A 21,860-nucleotide genomic window follows, 5' to 3' on the forward strand; every position below is an offset into this window, starting at 1 on the left:
TTAGGTAATAAAATTGTGAACTCCTGCGGTTACAAGGGAATTTGAGACATTATCCTGTCCCAAACTCCCCAGTCTGACTTTTGGTAAGAGGCTATTTACCCCATCCCAGACATTTAGGCATTATTACCTGCCTACTGTGGTGTTTAATAACCACTCCATCAGAAAATGCTTTTACATATCCGAAATTTAGTGTTTTGGGTTTTTTTTCCCACTCTCTTGGAATTCTCATGGAAAAAGTGTGCTTTAAATTTAAAGAATGAGACTGCATAGCAAGTCCTCAGGTATATCCTCCCTTGGAAAGTGTTAGTTGTGTGTTCTGACCCTCTCCTCAGCAGGACACCCAGAGCCACCACACACACTGAAGAGTTTATGTTCTGCACAAATGTAGTCAGAGGAACAGTACTCATGGTTTCGAATTAATATGCACTCGTGTCTGTACACTCAGTATCTTCCAGCATGTTCATGTCTGCACTTAAGGCACTCTTTTCTAATTCTCTATAAAAAGGAGCAGCCCCTTAAGGGGATTTTTGTTGTTGTTGTTGCTTTTGTCTTTCAACTTGCTCAAAGTGCCCTAGTACCTCCTTAATAAACAGTGATTAGAATAGTAAGCATAGCTCCTCACAGGGCCTGCATTCATTTTGAATGCTTTTGTTCGCTCCACAAGGGAAATTCTAATTTAAAGAGCCTGAGACTCTTTTCTTATCTTTCTTTTTTCTTTTCTTTCTTTTTTGGAAAGAAACATTTCAGGTCACTCCAGTGCAGGCGGTCCATAATCTTACTTCAGGAAAGTCTATATGCATTGGCTTGCTCGTTGGACTGGTACATAGTTGTCTAGTTATGCTGCTTAACTTTAAGATTTTGGGGTATTTGGGGTGTTTCTTTAAATGTCATTTGCGTTATTGCCATCTCAAGCCAGGGAAGAATTTGAAGTCGTTAAAAAGTTGATTACTATTTAACAATATTCCTGTAACTCTTGCCACTATACAGCTATATTTCACATTTTGTATGTCTTTAAATCTTCTATTAGATATTTCCTGTTTGCTTTCTTTTACTCAAAATATTTACTAAGCACCTACTCAATATCATGAATGGTGCTAAAGAGATACAATGAGAACTGTTTATGTAAAGTCCATGAGATACACACATACTTAGCTCCAAATTAAAGTGTAAAATAATACTCTTCCTATAAGTTGCAGTGCTTCAGATTTGAGAGAAGATAATTCCACTGATATTCCTGTGATACAAGACATGGTATTAGACTATCTGTAAAAGCAAAAGTCGAATTCATAAATACTATTAATTGGATATAAAAACTATATTCATTGCATTCTGTTTTATTATTATTTTCCTTTCAGTTGTTATAACAGTACTCAGACTTGAATTTTATTGGCCATTGCTTTTCCTGTATGCTATATATAATTATGAATTTGTGGGTTTTCAATTCAGAATTTTATCAGATATAAATAAAAAACATAGATCTTGTGAAAATTCCTTATAGAATATATACCCTCAGGAACCTCTAACTTTCAATTTAGATGTTTGTTCAAATATTGATTTTGTATTGCAACTCAAGAAATAAATTCTGATTCAGAGCTGACAGCATAATGCCTTAAATATATTAGATTGTTTTAGCCTTGACAGTTTATTTTTTTATTTGTTGCAATGTATAATAACATTACTTAAGATGTGAGCTCTTTAGACTACCAATATTTAAATGGAGAAATGAAAAGCAGGCTGATTGTTGGCGCTCAGGCACCAAAGAAAGAAATTTCATCACTAGAATATTTTGCAACCATAAGATGACTCTTGAATCTCTTACCTACATAATTGTGCCTACATTTCCCATGAGATAATATGTTAAAAATTCTTTCAAACTGTATGTAATAAATTAGAGCCCTTTCTGCCCTGGTCATAGTGTTACACAAACAGAGGATGAAACTGGTGTGGTGAGGAAAGGTATGTTTGGAAGTTCGCAGAAGCACTCTTCACACTGTCCGACCCTTAGTTTTTCATTCCTAAAACGAGAATAGCACTAGGAGTTTCCTTATAGCTTTTTGTGAGGATCAGTCATAGAGGTCTCTCAGAAGAGTACCCACTTTGCTCACAATATGTCCAGTAGATATTTATCATGAATATACTCTGTGGCATACACGCTATTTGAGGTTATGGGAAAACACACATAAACAAAACAAAATCCTTTACCTTCTGAGCCTTGTGTTCTTGCAAAGATGTTATAGTGAAAGTAACTGTAAATTCAGAAAGCAGCCATAAACTACACCTTTGATTGTCTTATTTATTTCAATCAGCAAATTGCAAACATGCACCTTTATTCTAGGTCACACCAGATGAAGTAGCTGTACTTTAATGATGAGCACAATAGCATTTATTTCCTACAAAAACAGTTAAATTTGATTGCCATTCTACTCACCCCTTTGCCATTCTATAGTTTAGAATTAACTTCATTAAATGTATGCTCTGACAGAATAAATACCAGCTAGAGTACCATAATTACCTCTGTTAACAAAAAATAACATCAACCTAGTATAGAACCAGAAAATTGCATTTATCTGGGGCTAATCATGATTGTAATTTTGGAAAACACACTTAAGCCGTCTGGCAAGTGTGTTCTCGACGTCTTACGAAATGGCGGCTACACTTTTAGCTTAAAATTCTTTGTGGATTGGAAATTGCATCACTTCTTAGTCAAGAGCTATAATTGGCCTGACAGAAGTTAAACCATCTTGTAAGAACAGGGGTAGATACAGTCACAGGCTCTGGATAGTTTGGAGAAACCATTGGCTGTACAGAAGGTCAGAAGGTCGGGAGAAACTAACAGTTTTCCTGAGGCCAGCACTCACCCGGAAGTAGAAATGTCCCCAGTCCAGTTTGTAAGTTCAGCTGGAAACGTGTCTGAGATCTGATAACCAATGACTTCTGCACTCCATTTTAGGTGCCCCAAACCAATGCAGTTCCATTTTTATTTTTTTTCTCCTTGACATTTTCAACCTATTTGGCTTCCATCACGTTTGCACGGTAACTGAGTACACTCAGCTTTACAAGGTCTTAGTCTCCTCGGTTCTTTCTGTGGAAAATGTGCTTTACTTTCTTTTAAGGATTCTGTAACAATCACCTAAGACAGTTAATAATTATCACTGACCAAAGCCATGAAAGAATATGAAAGAATGGGAGAGAGGGTATCTGTGGCACAGTGGCTGAACATTTGCTTAGCATAAATAACCCTCTGAGTTAGATCCCCAGCACCCTGGGGAAAAAGAAAAAAAAAATTAAAAGCAAAACAAAGAGAAAAGGAGAATAAAAGAGGGTAAGGGATGATCAATGGAACTGTGACTGATTGGTCTGTGCTGTTTGATGTGGATTATCAGGTGAGAGATTCCTCGAGGAGATGACCTAAGAGAAGAGCAGGGAAAAAGTAGAATAAATGGTGGAAGAGATTTCCATGCTAAAGGAACAGGAAGGGCAAAGGCTTGTGGCCCGATAGATGGTGATGCGTGGTCACTGAGGCCTTGAAAGTGACAGAAAGACCTTTTTTCTCCCTCTGAGAAATATAGAGAATCATCTATAGTAATTTAAGCAGAGCAGTGAATTAATGTACCGCAGTGTCTGCAGAAAAAAACTGTTTCAACAATACACAATTGGAATTGATATTTTCCTGAACCATTTTCTTACAATTTTTTAACAATGAGAGCGATACTATAAGTCTTTCCTTAAACATGAGCGTATATCTATACACAGAAAAGTTGAGTCTAAGCACACATAGTGTTTTATACTTTTTATACTTTTTTGATTCATTCTTATAATGCTTTTAAAAACTTTAATAGGTCTCCTAAAGGAAAACACTGGGGTGAGGCTACACATTAGAACTTGTGTAATCATTTTGTACAGCAAACATGTACTAATAAAAATTTTTTTAAAAAAAGAACTTAATGCTTTAGACCATTTGGAAAGCTGAGGGAAAATAAACTTATCATTTCAGAGAACAGAGTCAACCTGGCATTACAATATAAATAGAGACTAATTTAGGCAAGAGACATAAGGAGAAATCTGGAAATCTCTTTCAAGATGTGATAATTTATCCATGTGTGAATATCATTGCATGTAAAAAGCTTCCCTGGAATGAAGATTTAATACAGTTTGCCCAAGGTTAGAAACTATGGAATAAAATTAGATAAGTTTCCTAATACAGACATAAAGAAATTGTAAACACAAATGTTATCTGCAAATGTTTCAGCTTTTAATTATCAGACAAGATGATGTGTTTCCCTTGCTTTAGGATTTCAGAACCTTCAGTAATATTATTGCTATTCTTATATGGAGTTTAAGCCTACCAAGGAGTTCTGCAGCTCTGAAAACTGCACTGTCTCTTTAAAAGGATTGACATTGTGAATTGTGGAGCTCTGCTCTGTTTTCAAAAACAAATGAACACATTTTCCATTTAAATAGTGGTCTTCACTGTCTGCTCTTTGAATAAATGCTGGGAAAGTGTCTGATGTGCATGTATTTATCTTACAGCTTGACAAATGGAATTAATGCCAAAGTGTTAAGCCATTACTGTGTAGGGGAATAGAGGTCTTACAAATACATTTGCTATTTCACTTTCTCTGTGTGTTCTGTGCTTTGAAGCCTGGGTTAATGATATCCTCAGAAATTGTATGGTCTTTTGAATGGTAATGGCAAAATATGGTTGGTCAAAGCATCCAGAGTGTAGCTGTATTTGGCAATGAGCTGACAGTTTTGGAGAGGGAAGGATAGGAGGCAGGGATGGGTATAAGCCAAAGAGCTAAAAGAAATAACAAATTTATAAGCCTACTCTAAGTTATGGAAGCGATGATGCAGCCCTATAGTAACTTCTTCTTCAGACTATGAACCAGTCTGTAAGAAAAGGTTGATCTAATCCAGAGAAGTTCCCTTCATGAATACCAAAGCATCAGAACCTTATAGTTCGCATCAGGCAGTGTGACACCTGGGAGGTTCGTCCTCAAGCCCATTCCTAGGGCCAGTATAGACAGAGGAGATGTGCCATGTTCTCACTTAAGAGCACTTAGACCTCATATTCCTGGGGAAATGAAAAGAAAAGATGATCTTAATTCCTTTCCATCTCTGTCTCCTACCAACCTCCCAGTCTGTGTCCCATCACTCCACCAAGCCTTTCCTCTTCCATGGCAAAGTAGAGGAAGCCTCTCCCACCCTTAGAGATTAGAAAGTCTCAAGGCAAAGGGAAGGCAAAGGTAATTCTTTGTTTTGCGCACAGCCCAAGTCCACCGGACTTAAGGAAGTGTTAAGGAAAACCTTGGTAATCAGTGCTGTTTACTTTAACTTGCTTTGTTGGAGGAGGCTGGGTTTTGTTTTTGGTTTTGTTTTTATCAACGTACTCTGTTTCCTAAGGGCAAAGACTCTGTCACACTTATCTCTGCAATCTCACATGACCTAGATCAATGTTTTTGGCAAAGTAGATGCATATTTTTATTGAATTAAGTCAAGCAGAGTCCCCTGCCATCCTTTAAAGGAATTTTAGTCAGCTATGCATCTCATCAACTGCCTAGCTAGCCAATCTAAGATTGCAGATGAAAGGTTTTGCTTTGTGTTTAAAATTACGGCTTTTCCTTAGTAAACAAAATAGAATTATCTATGAACTTGTTTTTCAATTGAAACACTAGAATGATTAAAGTTCGGTATTATTTATCTATCAAAAGTTATTTTCCACTGAATATCTTTCTTTAAAATATTCAAATATTCTAAAGCCACAGTACCAGATAATCTAAATCCATAGGACACAAAGTAACAATTTTATTTGATGCTGACATATTCTCTTTAGGTTTTCCTCTAAAGAAAGTCTGTGAGAAATCCACTGAGCATATAAAAAGAAAAAGAAATTATTTCTAGTATTCACTGATGGCTTTTTGAGCTTCTTTTGGTTGGGAATTTAGCATTTAACAAAGGAATTTGTGATGTCTTATATGCTCTGTGTTCTAATCTAATATTTCTTGCGATATCACTCATAATTACTATGTATTTAAATCTCAGTTTGGAATTCAGGTGTCAAAGGAGAAATAGTACTGGGAAAGTCTTTATTATCAGTTATGAGCTGCTGTAAAACTTACAGTGTTCAAACATTCCTTGAAATAGACATTAGAGACCTGAAAAGGAGATAATATAAAATTGATCAAAACCTGTATTTCAAAAGCAGCTTCTCTAGTATCTGAACAAAAAAAAAAAAAAAAAAAAAAAAAAGACTTTGGGTGGAAGTAGTCTAGGGTTATTTTATACATGAACATTTAAAATCAGACAGGCTGTTCCATCCTTTATTGTAAAGCTTAGGTAGATATAGAAAAAATATTCACAATGCATGTGGAAAAATGGATATACTACACCAGGAAAAAAACTGCAAAAATAAACTGACTCAGTGTGAACCTCATCTCTCTGGGGGGGAAAAATTCATAGAGGTTCATTGACTGTAAAGGTTAATCAAGATTCTGAGGGGACATCTCCCGTGTAGCAGCCGACATGCATTTCATTAGAAAGGAGAGGAAGCTTCAATGTGATTCTGGAGAATAAACTCACCAGGAGCCACATTGCAGGAAGGAGGAGAGATCAGAGCTGGCTGTGCGAATGGACTGGAATATTGACAGAATCTTCAGTCTCCCTGATCTCATTTCTCCCCAAAACTTTCTGTGCAGAACCACATCTCATTCAACAGTGCTATTACCTATCGGTGTAATTGCAGATTCTCAAACTTAAAAACTTTATCGTTTCTCCAACAGAAACTCTGCACTTTTCAACTCTGTTTTGCCCCATGCATATGTTGCATTTCCACACCCAAATTGTGAATGATGTATTCCACTTATAATCTGAGCTTCAGGTATCAAACATTTATTCTGGTAATCTCTTATCATTCCCAGTTGCCATCCATTCCACTTGTTTGGCAAAGAAGAAGGAACTTCCTATAATATGTTCATCTTTAACGGCTTTTCCTTCTTGGGACTTTACTTATTTTGACTTATCAGACCCAAATACTGTGTTGGAACACAGGGTTTTCTCATTAACACTATTAGGAAATGGGATCATGTTGGTTTCTTGTAGACAAGAGACTTAAAATACTGTTATTTTGCAAACCAAAAAGATGTAAGAGCAACATCTGAACTACAGAAGGATGAAATCACTATTCATTAACAAAGTTCTTTAGCAAGAATGGCTCATAATTGTAATCATGGCCAAATTTTCAATTAGAAAGAAGAATTGAGGCATAAGGAGAATGTTCAAGCTACCTATTATGGAAAGTATATAATGTTTTAAAATATTTTTAGGCCAGCAGTAAACCTTTCTCTTGGTCAATGTCACCCAAGAGTCATAGAGTCTGATGATCTCTGAGGGGCTCTTTGTGTCATGTGTTGGCCTGTTAAACTTCTTTCGTTAGGTGAGGAAGTGTTACCCATAGTTTACCATTCTTTTATTTTCTATTGCCGTATTTTCTTGGGCTTCACTCTGAAGATAAATGTCTAACGCATCACACACACATATAACAAACATCTTATTATTTGCAAAACCAGTCTCCAAAGTAAATGAGACACCACCCAAATCCACAGTGTCAGCAGCTTATCAGAAAGCATTTTGCTGGTGGTGGTCTTGTTTTCCTATGCACTGTGCTCAGAAGGAATGTTTCATATTTGAAAGAGCAAGTGAACACTTGGATAGGAACTGATTCTTTATTGCATAGCTGCTGGATATACATCCCCCCTATTTTCCAGTAGGCCAGCAAGAGCTCTGACTGTCAGTCTTAGCTCAGATCCCCTAGCACTGAGTATGGCAGAAAGCTGACAAACCTTTGTTACCCAGAACTCTGGTCATCAAAGGCAGGGCAGCCGGTGAGGCCACATCTGTCTCTGCTACTCTTTCCCTGATCCTCGGAATAAATTGATTACTTTGATCCTTAAGGAAATAAATCTGACACTTTTCGGCAACACTAAATTCACTTCCTCTCCATTTCAAATAGAGGGATGCTTATAGTAATTATCTGCTCCTCAGAATAGCAAATTCAAGATCCACAGTAGGACTGGCACCCCTGGCTGTCCAGCTCCTATCAGTGGCCCAGGGTAGACACATGTGCTTATTTAACAGGAGACCTTTTACTGGTGACAGCCGCACGTCAACGCCGAATGCATTTATTATAACATTAAATGACTAAAACTGTTTATTCTCTGAACATAATGGTTTTCTGTGTCTTCAGTTCATCTTAATCTGTTTTAGTGCACAGCTTCTCTCGAAAACCTCTTTTGAATGCAGAGTTATTCATTTCAGAGAATAGCTGTAAGAGGAAGAAGAATAAAACAAAATTAGCAGTTGATCAAGAGTACTTTAGGCTGCCACCCTTTCCATTAACGATTTGATTTGATGTGAGTGCAATGCTTTTCCTGATACGTTATGATAGAATAACCCTGACAGAAAGTAAAACCAAAGAAAACTAAAACTTGATCTAAGATACAGCAGCCTGCCACCCTCTCTATTAGCATTTTAATTTGATGGGAAGTGTGTGGTGTCTTAGCCTCAGTTCCCAGGAAAGCCTTTCTCATTTAAGAGCGCCTTATCCTTATCAAGTCATCCTGAGCTTTTTTAGAATTTATTTATTTATTTTTTAAAGATTACCTCTGCTTCTTTCCCCCGGTAGCAGTGGAAGGTGTTTATCAGACACTTCTTTGCCGTGGAAATCTAAGGCCGCTTTTGATGATAAATTGTAAGTCTTCATCAGGACTAAATTATGCAGTGAAAAAGAAGAAGAAGAAAATATAGAGAGATGTATATTGCTCTGACTTTGACAGTACCTTTGTGGTGGTAGCTTCCTGCAAAGACACGAATTAGCAGTCTAACTTTTATTCTTTTGCACTGAATTCTGAATTATGCTGTTTTAAAAACTAATAGAAACTAATAGAATACCACAATTATTTTTTTTCTTGGAGACCTATCATCAGTTTAAAATTCTACCTTAGCTCTACCATAGTGGGCTAAAAAAGGCTTTAGGCCACCAGTGGAAGTTTGCACTATTCACATGAGTATGGAGCAGAAGCATCATTTAAACCTAGGCATGCCCAGCTCCTTACTGTCCTCCCTTAGGCTCTTCGCAGCAGCAGGCTGGGTGTCAAGTCTTCCTGTGTCAGGTGTTTGGGTTTAGGTCCTAGCGAGTTGCCTGCAACCCCATTTCTCTGCCTTTTCTCCCCACTGCTTTGGAGTCTTGTGCAAAATAATCCTTGCCTAGTGCAGGTTCCGGAAGTACTCCTCTTTTGTTTTGCTCTAATGGTTTCATATTTTGTGGGTGTCCTTTCAAGACTTTGATCAATTAGATCTATCAAAACTGAAAGTTTTTCTTCTTCTAAAATCTTAATGGAAAGCATTTTCTTCTCATGTTCCATTGCTCACTTCCTCAGCGGGAAGCAACCTGCGTGAGTTCATGTAGTTTAACCCCTTGAGTTGAATCCCTAAAGGATGCCAGTATCTTCTGCAAAGCTTGGCTGAGGTCATTTTCTTTCTTTTGATTTCTCAGCATCCATGATTGCACAATGTGTTTCCTATACTACAAGCTTGGAACCAGTGAGTATCTGAAAGTTCAAGAACCAAAAACAGCAGTATATTTTTATTACTATCAATTTTATCCTACAGGGGAAGCATTTGAATCCTTTCAGTTGCCATCTAATAAAGGTTTCTGGCTCACTGTACGTATCTATTTTTATAAAATTCAGTGTTCAGATTTCCCTTTTCAAAACTGTGTCTTAAATGACTATTCTCTAAGACTCTTTTCACATCAGATTCATACTTTGAAACTTTCCAGCGAAGCAGCAGCTAAGCAATCTATGACAACAGCAATAATTTATTTGTGGTGCCTCATCAAAGAAAAAATTTCATCCTTATTTAAATAGCAGTGTTAAAGCCTAATTAACTAAACAATAGCTTTATGTATGCAAATTGCCATGACAGAAGAAGGGAGTGTGCAAAAGAGGGTGGGGAAGAGTGGAGGATGCCTGCCCTTGTGGAATGATGACTTCTTATTAAGCAGATCTGTACCTTCCCTATATGTTTGCAGGTCACTCAAATAGGAGGAATCTATACAAAAATGGGTTACTACATGTTTAAAAGGTAATCTTGCCACAGTCTGAGGAGGATGAGAATTGTTTATTATTTAATATCTATTACTTCGATGGTTGTGTGTGTAAGGTATGCTAATACCCTTACAAATCAAATTCTAGAAAAGAAAAAAGAATCCAGACATCAGTGCTGGATACATAACACTGCTAAAATATTTGTATTGCCTTATGGATGCCTGAGGACATGATGCTATATATATATAATACATATGGTCTAAACTCCTAATAACTATATATTAGACAGTCATACGCATTTACGTCTTACTCATATAGTTAAATACTATACTACTAAATATACTATTTATTTAAATTATATTGAAATATTTTCATTTCTATTAAACTTATTGAATATAAAATTACTCTTTATTTGTAGGTTCATATTAAGTGTTTAGTAGATCAAACTAACTCAAATTTCTGGCACCTGGCTAGGTTTGACCTATAAAAAGTGATGATTTCATGAGATTCAGTACACGAAATATAAAAAGTCAAGGTAATTAGAGTTGATACATGCTTATTAAAACAGAATTTGGGATATTTTTGTAGAAATTCTTTGCTCAGGAATTCTATGAAAGCTGTGAACCCTTCCCTAAGAAACATCATACAGAATTTTGCATGTCATTTTAGCACACTTACAACTTTCTGAGGAGCATCCCGTGATTCTTGCGCTGTCTCTTTGGAACCTCGGCCCACTGCATGAGGTTGTATGGGTGACAGGTATCATAGGCCCAAATGGCTCTGAAGGATGCACAGGGCCTGAGAGAAGATTGACGCGAGGACAAACTACAGCCTAGCACCCACGAGGATTTCTAAATGACCGCTTCCAGGAGAAAAGCTGCAGTCCGAGGACAGTCGAGTTTATTCTCTGGATAATTAATGGCTCCCCTTTGGCCTCTCCTAGTTTCCCTCTCTGAGACTCCAGTTTTCTGATAGTGAGGAAGGGAAGAGCAATTGCTCTTTCCCACCCCTTAACTGTAGACCTTTGCCTGACTTTCATCTCTGTCCTAATCCTCCAATTTTTTCCAGTGTGTTATTTGGTCTGCGAGAGCCTTGCTTTGGCAATCAGAGCAAACTGTAGACCTGGGCCTAAATAAAAGACCCTAAAAAAGCCTTAAAAGACAATGCTGAGTGCCTGGGGTAAAAGTCTCTATTTGGAGGTGTTCCCTTGGAAGAATAAATAATGTCATGGGCTCTTTCACATTAAGCAGCTCTCACTGCTGCCCGTATTCCTTCACCTCTTTGAAATCCACGGTGACAACACGTTGGTATTGCCGAGGTTAATGACGGACTGATTAACAACAGAGAGCGCATTTGCAGGCAAATGAGCTGTAATAATTGTTGCGGGAACTCCTCTGAAGTAATGTTTTAAATAGGCTTATGAGGGCTCTTGCAGTGGCTCTCTCACTCTGTCTGGACAAGCCCTCCCTATGTTTTTGCACCTTCTGTGCTCTGAGGATGGTGGAAGAGGAAACTCCAACAAGGTTATATCCAAAATAATCTAAAAAGTGAGTTGCGTCGGGTCTTCATTATGAATTCAGCCAGTAGTCTTGTTCAATGGGAGGAATTTATACTTGTAGCTGCTTTGATCTGTTGCATAGGTTTGCTAATTTAGAAAACATGAGTTAAGACCTATGTTCTGCATATGGAGTGTCCTTCAAAGGCCTGTGTCTTAACAGCTTGATTGCCAGCCTATGTAACCATGGAGAAAGGGACGCCGCAGCCTTGCTATTTTCTGTCTGGCCACAAGGAGATGAGCAGTCTCCTTCAGTGTGTAACTCCACAAACAGGGCCAAGCAACCGTGGACTGAAAATTCTGAAACCATAGGGTAAAATAAACTTTTCTTCCTCATAAGTTGCTTGTCTCAGATATTTTGTCATAGTGATGGAAAGCTGACTTACATAAAGACTCAATGTGCTGATTTTCCTGGTTTTTAGAAAGACAGCTTGACATTTATTTTAAAAAGTAAAGGTGGCAATATTGTCATTTTTACTTGCAGATATTAAATGTATACAGTTTTAGAAAAGAATATCGGTTGTTTTTTTAAGACCCATGTGTCATTTTGGCAACTAGTGATACTTAATCTCCAAGGCCCTCCAAGCTCCATAAAACTGAGATGGAATCTCCTCCTAACTTTAGGAATCATGTCTCTGATTATGTATAATTGCCAGTGTGACAGTGGCCATCAAAATTTGGCATATATGAAAATCAGCTAGAATGTTCTAAAAATAAAAAGACAGGGGGCTGGGGATTTAGCTCAGCGGCAAAACCGCCTGCCTGGCAAGCGCAAGGTCGTGAGTTCGGTTCCCGGTACCGGAGAAAAACCAAAAAAAATAAAAATAAAAATAAAAAGACAGGAGGACCCTATCTTAACCGTTTCTGCTGCAGTAGGTCTAGGATAGGGCCCCAGAATTCGCATTTCTAGTAATAGTTAGTGCAGATGACCCTGTCCCTGAGACTGTGCTTTGAGAACTAGTGTTCAAGGTATTTGGTCAAAATTGGATGCCTTCTAAGGTAGAGAGATGCTATAGTCTGTCCTAGCCCCCTTTGTCCCTTAAAACTTCTCATCTTCCACATGCACAGGCACACACACACACGCTAAAGTGGAGTGCTTAGAGGGAAAACACCAGCCACCAGCCAAATATCCTGACATTCTTGTTAGGCTTTATACTTTTTCCTTTCATTCTTGCTTTTAGTTGCTCAATTGACCTGCATTTATGAATAGCTTGCAGAGACTATTCATGAAGCTGTGGTTCTAGAGTTACCAAAGAAACCTGCTATCCGGGGAAGGGCAGTATATTATGGTGCCTCTCATTCACATGCTATTTCCTTAGCACTTTGGCTTTAATTATTTTGCTTTAAAAATGTATTAGGCCTATTTTAAAGGTGATCAATCAGAATCTCAGCTTTAGCCAGCAGGAAGACCTGAGCCAGTGAAAACGGTGGACGATCACCAGTGGGGGAGAAGTTGTAGCATCAGCTGTACCAACTTCATGGAAGCATCTTAGGTCATCAGCTATTGCCCCAACTTGCAGTGGTAAATTGGAATATAATGGCCTTAATGCAAAAAAAAAGAAAAAAAAAAAAAAAAGACCAATATATTATGGAAAATTGTAGCAAGTATTTCAGAAAGTTTTTTTATTACTTTGAATAGTAATAATATACTTAGAGCAGCACTATTAAAAACCATATATTACAATGATTGTTTATGTGATCTGTGCTTGTAATACAGGGATTTGAGAATATTGGACCAAGTCATAATACCATGGATTTACAGCTATCAGCTCTATTAAGCAGGAAAGTACATCAAGTTGTTTTTTCTGTACCGCTGAGCTTCTGTCCACCTGTGGACTTCTCCATTATCTTAGCACAAAAATTATTTGACATCAATAAGGGAAGAGTAATGACTAATGAATAAAACCCCACCACTTCACCTCGAGCACTATCACCCACAATACAAATACTTATGTATTGGACTAAAGAATAGTATGAAAAAAGACAACTCATATTTTTGCACTAGTTGTGATAATATTGGCAATAAAGTAATAATAGTGGATAAATTCAGTACTTACCATGAGCCAACTCTTTTGCATGAATTATCATATTTAATCCTCACAGCAATCTATTAATCAAGAATTATCATTAGTTTTCTAATTTTACACACGAGAAAGTTGAGGCTCAGAGAACTTAAATAATTTGTCTACAGTTAAATGGCAGATCTGTGATGACACACAAGACTTTCACTCTGAACTTTGGACTTGTGATACATCTATCAAACTATCTCAAATGCATTTTGCAAGGATGTCTAATGTCTGGAGACAGACATTAATAGTGAACAAGTATGAACTGTTAAAATTCATCTGCACACCAAGAATTAAATATGTGAGGTTATCACCAGTTTGTCTGGGACATTCCCCTCTGCCCTCCTCTCTCTTACCACAAATTCCAAGGAACATTAATTCCTATCAGTAAATTAATTCCTAGTAAACATGCTTTGGTGACTTTTTACTATCATTTGCAGGCAGGAGTTCAATCAAAGACCTTGCTTTCTTTTGATTCCCAAGAATAATAGGTTCAAGGACTCTAGCCTAAGGTGAAAAGCAGTGTCTTCTATTCTGTAAGTTTGAGTCTGCGAATCCAGTCCAAAAATGCAGATTCTTCACTCCTGTCTACCATCAGATTCTTTGAACTCTTAAGGGCCATACAAAACCTGGCATCTTGTTTCCATCTTACACTTACTGTTTTACCTTCTTCTTGTTATGATTTATATCTGAAAGTCCCCCCAAAGCCTGATGTCTCATAAGTGGGCTTTTGAAGGATAATTGAATCATAATGTGATGTGAGGATGCGGGGCTTGGTCAGAAGAGGCAGGTTACTTGCGTTGTGACGTGAAAGGGGATATGTCCCTCTCCAGCTCCTTCCTATTTACTCTCTGCTTCCCGGCTCCTGGGACATGAGCTCCTGGGACATTTACCTCCTCTGTGTGTCTTTGCCTTGACAGTCTGCTGAACAGCCAGCTGACCACGGACTGTACCTGCGAGCAGAACTAAACCTCTCTTCCTTTAAGTTGTGAGTATCAGGTAGATTGTGCCAGAGAGGAGAAAGTGACTAAGACACATATTTGATATTAATGATAAATAACCAAGTACTACATGAGAATAAGATCTTTGAACACAAAAAGAAATAAAATTAGGGATAAAGTTGATGTCCCCACAATCCCATTTTTCCAAAGATAATCATTGATTTTTTTTTGGTACTGGAAATCAAACTCAGGACCTCATACTTCTCAGGCAGGCACTGTGCCCCTGAGCTATATCCCCAGCCTCAATCATTGGTTTTTAACTTTGGAGTGTATACATACTCATGAGTGTGTGTTTACCATGTGTATGTTTCTCGTATGTTTTATGTATTCATACCACTTTCTATTATCTTGCATGTATGTATCCAGAGAAACTAGCATTGTTTAATATTTTCACCTAAATTATATGATAGATATACATAGTCTTTTCATAATTTTTCCTATTATAAGTGATGTAAGGAACTTTTTATGTATGAGTTTTTACTCTATTCTTTTAAGGGCTGCCTGGTTTTCTAAATTATGGACATACAATAATCTAGTCATCCCCATACTGCTGAATACTTAGGCATATTAGAGTTGTTTGCTAAACCAACAAGGTAGCAGTGCCCATTATAGTCTTGTCCATATAGACAAAGCTTTTATCTATGAAACGTACAGGGAATGGAGTTCTGTAGTACAGGGAAAGCAGGTTTGAAATTCACATAGCAAGTATCCAGTTCTCAGACTGATTGCTCCAATGTCAAACACACTTCTACGGGCTATATAAAAGATGCCCTATTTCCACCACACTCAGCAACATGTGATTTTTTTAAAAACACATCAGAATAAACAGAAGAGAGGAAGCTTAGGGGAGCCGAAGGTGTAATATACTGGGGCTGGCTTATTCGCCGTGTAAGGGCTGCGAATCAGAAAAGGGGAGGCTTGGGTGGCCTAAAATGTAACCCTTTTAACTCCATCGTTTAGCATATTCCAAACACTTCACCTCAGCTGGCATCTCAGAGCCCACCTCATTTATCTCTGTTCTCTCCAGCACCAGCACCCAAGGCAACCGAGACGGGAAGTCTGACAACCTGATACCAGTGAGATGCTAGAGACAGCGTTCTATTGCCAAAGAAAATACAGCGTTCAAATGCCTCTGTACATTGAAAAGTTTACTTTTCCTTTTTCCTAGAAATACAACCAAATGAGCTGCTCCCCCTCCAGTCCCCACCCTAGGCAGCTCCTGAGGAATTAATGACCAGCTGAGGTTAATGAGTCCCCACTCAGCTTCGGGCCATCAACTTTCCCAGCTGGCCATTAATCCCCTAGAAATGCCCCACGCCTTGGTAGTTACTCCTTAATTATGGAAGGCATTAAGGATCAGGAGAGAATCCTAAGTAAAATGAAAAGGCCATTTTTCATTGGTGCTCAGTGTGGGACATTCAAGTCCAGGTGGCACATGGAAACACAACCACACTGTGATTAAGCCAACTGCGTCTGAGAAGCAGTCATCAATCTCTATTTCCTCCTTTGATCATCCAAATTCAAGGAGGCTTTTTAAGGCTAACCCATGCCTAAAACCCAGTAAATAACTTGTGTCCAGTGAATTCTTGATTAAAGCAATGCCTTGGACTCATTCAAGCCAGATATAACTTTATCTTTTTGTTGGAAAGAAGAAAGTGCTTTTGTCTCTCTGGTTTGATTTTTATGGGAGCCTAAGATTTTCTTTTATCCATCCATCTGTTCCTCCCTATTTACCAGTGTCTAAAACTAATCTGTTAATCATTCTCTTGGATAAGAACAGTGGATTTTTAAATGTACTGCAAAGACAACTGGAACTGTTTTCTCCTATGCTTTACTATTATTTTTTTTTTCAGTTGATGAGAATGGCCATTCTGTTAAAGAAACAAGCAATACTTTCACGTGTTTTTAATATGGGAGTTTCAGTAACTGTACATTCTGAAAACAGTTGAAATTCTTGAATGTTAATATGCAGATTTTGAGAAGTTGATTGGCAAGCATTAATGCTGTATTATGAGTTGTTACCCTGAAACATGGTCCAAAAAGATGGTGCTTGGCTTTTTTGGTTTTAGCTTTTAGTTTTGAAGGCATCAAGGATGAACACCAGTGTCTTAAGAATGCTAGCCAAGCCCTTTGGCACTGATGTCCTGCCCAACCCCTATGTAGAGACTTACTCTTTGCTTAGGACCACATCTGCAATAGGACATTCATAGGCTATGTTTGATAGAAATGCAAGGGCAACTGTTTAGAGAGTGAGGTTCTCAACTGAGCAGTCAGAGTGATCCTAAGGCATCACCTGGTTAGAGAAATAGTTGGGAGAGTTACTTAAAGTCTACAGCGACATTGATCTACTTGGAAACTTTGTCTAAGACAAATCTTATTGAAGCATGCCACTTTATTATTTTTTTCTGGTATGGAAATGGCATTAGATTAATATGAAGTTAATATTATGCCACATATTAAACTAACTTCTACAAGAGATAAAGTACGGTTTACAGAGCCATGTATGAGCTTTGAGACAGATAGCTGGGGGCTTGATTGAGGCATTTCTTGACAAGATTTTTGGCATTAGCCTCAACTTCTGGGAAAACATAATGCTCTCTTCATACTGTCATGAGTCTAAAGTAAAATGGTCCTTTTAAGTAATTGTTTACAATTCTTATAATTAACGTCTACTACACGAGGATTTATGAACATTGCATATAGCCTAATGAATTTAATGAAAAATAACAGTGAAATCTTGGGGCTGTTTGCATTGTTTTATTTGTCCTCTAAATCTACTGTGCGCATATGCACGTGCTTGCTGGCTGCCCCTGGTTGTCCCAGTGTAATGTCTCAAGTTAATTCCTCCTCCTCTTTCCCCAACAGTATCATTCACCAGCCTGGTCCAAGCTCTTAATGCTCATCCCTCTTCTCTGTTACCCACCCTTAAGTGATTATCTGGCTTTCTGCATCTTTATTTTAAAGCTTTCTTCCAAATGCTGGGTGGTTTTCTAACACATTAGAAAGAACTCTGAAAGACTTTTTTGTCACTTATTGAAACCCTCCATGTCTTCTAAGACTCTACTCTAATATCTCTTTGTTACAGGTGTCCTATAACATTCTAACCTCATTGGAGGAAACTGTGTAAGAATAGCATCATTGTATTGCTCACTATTCATATCTCATTCCATTGAATTTTTGTTTCCTTTTCCATTCATTCATTCATTCCTTCATTCATTAACATGTTGTTATAAGCTGTGGCTTCTAGTCATATTGTATATAACATGCCAATCATCTGTATTTTTAATTCATCCACTATCCACAAGTAGTATTTGTAATTTCATTTTCTGGGCAACACAATATGTTCTGTTAAAAGTAGATGCAAAAATCATGGTCCTTTTTTTCATGCAGATTATGAGTAGAGAGAGAAATAGACCCATGTCAGTGAAATAATCATTTTAATGTATACATGATTATAATTTACCAAAAGATGGGATCTCACAAAAGAATCTCATCTATACTTAAGAATGAAAGAAAAGTCTCTTGAAGAAAACATAATGAGAACCTACCTGCCTAGAAGTTAACTATGGCAGGGTTAGCTGATCAGAATAGTCCATGCACGTTAAATAGAAATATCCAGAGCCAATGACAAAAGGACATTTGAGTCTTGGACCCAGGCTTGGAAGATCTGGAAAGGCCAATGGGTTTCAGCCAGGGGAAGAGGGAGAAAAGTTTAGAAACAAGTCTGTAGAAAAAGTGGCCTTTCTAAGGTGTCTGCTCTTTCTCTTGGAAGAGAAATGTTGTACGTGTATTGTCTCCTGAAGGCTCCACTTTGCAGATACGTGGTAAATATATGTAGTATGTCTGAACAAAACTATGATGTTTATGTAAGCACTGCTTGTTCCTCATGGATAACTGGAACATGAATAGGAAATCTGTAATGGTTTGTTAGCAGAATTCTCCAGGGCTTAGATTTGTGACCTAGCTTCAAGACTGATAAAAATGCTGTTTGAATTATATTGAAAAATAATAGAATAAAAGGGATAAAGCCAAGGGAATACATTGTACTGGAGAAAAACGATTGAATATTTAGTCCCAGAAATGAATGATTTAAAAGAGATTTCCTTTGCTTTTATTTTTTTAAGCTGTGCCAAATAAAATATTTCAAAATCTAAATATATTTCCACTTTGACTTTGGAAATGACTTTCTGCAGTGTCTTTATAACGTTTCAACACAAATCTTCATGGCTTTGCTGTGTTTTAGATCTGAAACTTCACTTCTTTAGTAATGAGAACAAAATTAAATAAGGCTTAAAGAGAAGTCCTGTTTTACTGAAGACTAGTATTGCTGATGATGAAGATTAAGAAAAGAAAGTCTCACTGTATCAGGTTGACAAAGAAGAAAATCTTAAGAATAATTTAACCTTTTGCTTCAAGGTATTATCTGATATTTGATTAAGGCAAAGAATATCTGTACCACCCACTCCTTACCTTTAGTCCCAAGGTGCTTTGTGAATCAAATTACACAGAATAATAATTTTTCTCTCCCCTTGTCCTAAAATATTGTCTGGTCTCTGTCAGAGATTAAACTCAGTTCTTCAGTCTGTCCAGGGTGACACATCTATTTAAAGCCTTAATGGATAATCAGATTCCTCAGGGAAATTTAATGTGGTTAAATAGTAATAAAGGAACTTTCCAATAGAACATAAACAATACCATAATGAAGAATATTAAATCATATGTTTTGTCACTGAGCCCATTATAGAACCAATTTAAAATTATAATAAATTTGCATTTGGCACTTGTTAGAGATTGGCAAATTTATTCATGTGAAAAATAGAGAATATAGATTAAATGTCTTTGGATTTCCCTTTTAGAATTAAAAAGTAATCATTCTTCTCTAAAGATATGTGTAACATTTTTGCTTGTACACACATATGTATTCCTAATCCATTAAATGCTGTCTGAAGACATATTTTCATTGAAGTATTTTAAAAATTAATAGCAAGCAACAAAAGATTAGTGGTTTTGATTTTAATTTCCCCATTTCTATGAAACAGGCAAACATTTTCTTCTAAGCCGTGATGGATGATCCTAGGAAGGGGATGGAGAAAGAAGCAGCATAAGCCAAGGAGACTGATTCAGAATTGGCTGATAGGAAAGACAGATGCACCCAGACTGTTTCCCCAAAAGCAAACAGGAGGCAGTCTGATCACCTTTCAAACGTGGCAACTGCATCCTGCAACATTAGGCGACCCAGTGTTCAGATACTTCTTTATGTACTTAATGATCTCCTGATGTTTTTCCAAAATAACCAGCAGTTATCCTGGATACTGTGTCCTATTTGTGACTACTGGTTTCTTTTGCCGTCAAAAAGTCATTACCAAAACTTAACAGCTTGCTTCAAAATTTACTAGTCATTTAAGGATGACAAGCTGATGGCTGCAGAATTAGAATGCAATTTAACATTTTAAATCAACAATATTTTTATCTAGTCATTCCACCCCCAATGACTTACTCTGATACATAATAGAATGTGTCTGCTAATACTGAGTATCTCATCAAAAACTAGAAAAACCTTAAATGCTGAGCAGTGTGAAATTGGTACGTAATGGCAGAAAAGATATTGAAGTATGTTTATGGAAGTGAAGTACAGTCAAAGTATATCATTAATGATGAAGGCAGGATATGAAAAACTGCAAGCCCATGCACACATACATGTATTCCTATGCGTTCACAATGGAAAAATACATGCAAATAGCAATGTAACTGTATATACATAATATATATAAAAATACACACTATATATAAAATACAATATATAGACACTATATATACACATATATATCTATAGTTGTATCTATAGATATATATTTTTTCTTTTCTGTTTTCATTTGTTTTGATGTTTTTACGATGGACATCTGTTAATTGTATAAATCTTAAATGAGATGACAATTAATGCTTTTTTTATTTTTTTCTTTAAGATGATGTTCCTCATAGTAATACAATTTTTAGTGACTGTAAAATGTACTTTTTTCTTATGAGGTGTATTCGTGAGAGTTCTCTGGAGAAGCAGAATTTACGGGCTGTATATTTGGATGGATGGGTGGGTGGATGTCTAGGTAGATTTATTATAAGGAATTGACTCATGTGATTGTGGAGGCCAACAAGTTTTAAGACCTATAGTCAGCAAACTGTATGAGTGCTGAGATCCAGGCAAGGAAAAACGAAACAAAGCAGTGTCCCAGCCGAAAGGCAGGCAGATTGAGGGATTCCTCTTTATTGTGGGGAGGGTCAGGCTTTTGTTCTGGTCTGATCTTCACCTGACTGGATGACACCAACCCACATAAAGACAGGCAATCTGAGATGATCATCTATCAGCTTAGATATGAAACTAATCCCCCCACATTTTCAGATAAACACACAGAGCAATGTTGGACCAAACATCAAGATATGAGATGGCCCAGTCAAATGGGCACATAAAATCATCGCAGGCAGAATTTGTTAGGTTATCTCTATGTTTTAGCACCTAGATTTGTAAGACATTGAGTGCAGAATTCAGAATGTTTCTTTTTAAATTTTTATTTGTTTATTTATTTGCTTTGTCTTTTTGAGACAGGGTCTCACTATGCAGTTCAGGCTGGCCTTGAGCTCGCTTTGTAGCCTAGGCTGGTCTCAAACTCGCAACGATCTTCCTGCCTCAGCCTCCCAAGTGCTGGGATTACAGGCGTGAGCCAACATGCCCGGCTAGAATGTTTCTAACCCAACAGAAAAACAAAAAAGTTCCAAGGAACAGCAACCCTTCTGAGCAAAACAAGGCTCTGACTCATAATTCTGAAGAAAACTGTAGCAATTAAGAAATTTTGTGACATACTTCATATATTGCTCTTTACTAAGTCATTTTCTTTGAGGTGATGGGTGATTTTCCTTACTGTGATGGATACTTTACATTAATTCTATGCAGAGGTAAATGTTTTTCATTGCTTTTGAGTAGAAAATAATTTGAGACTGAAAAGTGTGTAACAGAATTAGAAGTTTTTATGTATTTTTTTTGTGTGTTTGTGGAATGAGTACTATTATAGACATGTGCACATAACTCTCAGATTTGAATTTTGTTGCTTATTTTCCAAATGTTTTACAATATAGACACTATATA

Source organism: Chinchilla lanigera, unplaced genomic scaffold (genome assembly GCF_000276665.1).
Source record: "Chinchilla lanigera isolate Chin_1 unplaced genomic scaffold, ChiLan1.0 scaffold00007, whole genome shotgun sequence".
In the NCBI taxonomy this organism is placed as follows: domain Eukaryota; kingdom Metazoa; phylum Chordata; class Mammalia; order Rodentia; family Chinchillidae; genus Chinchilla; species Chinchilla lanigera.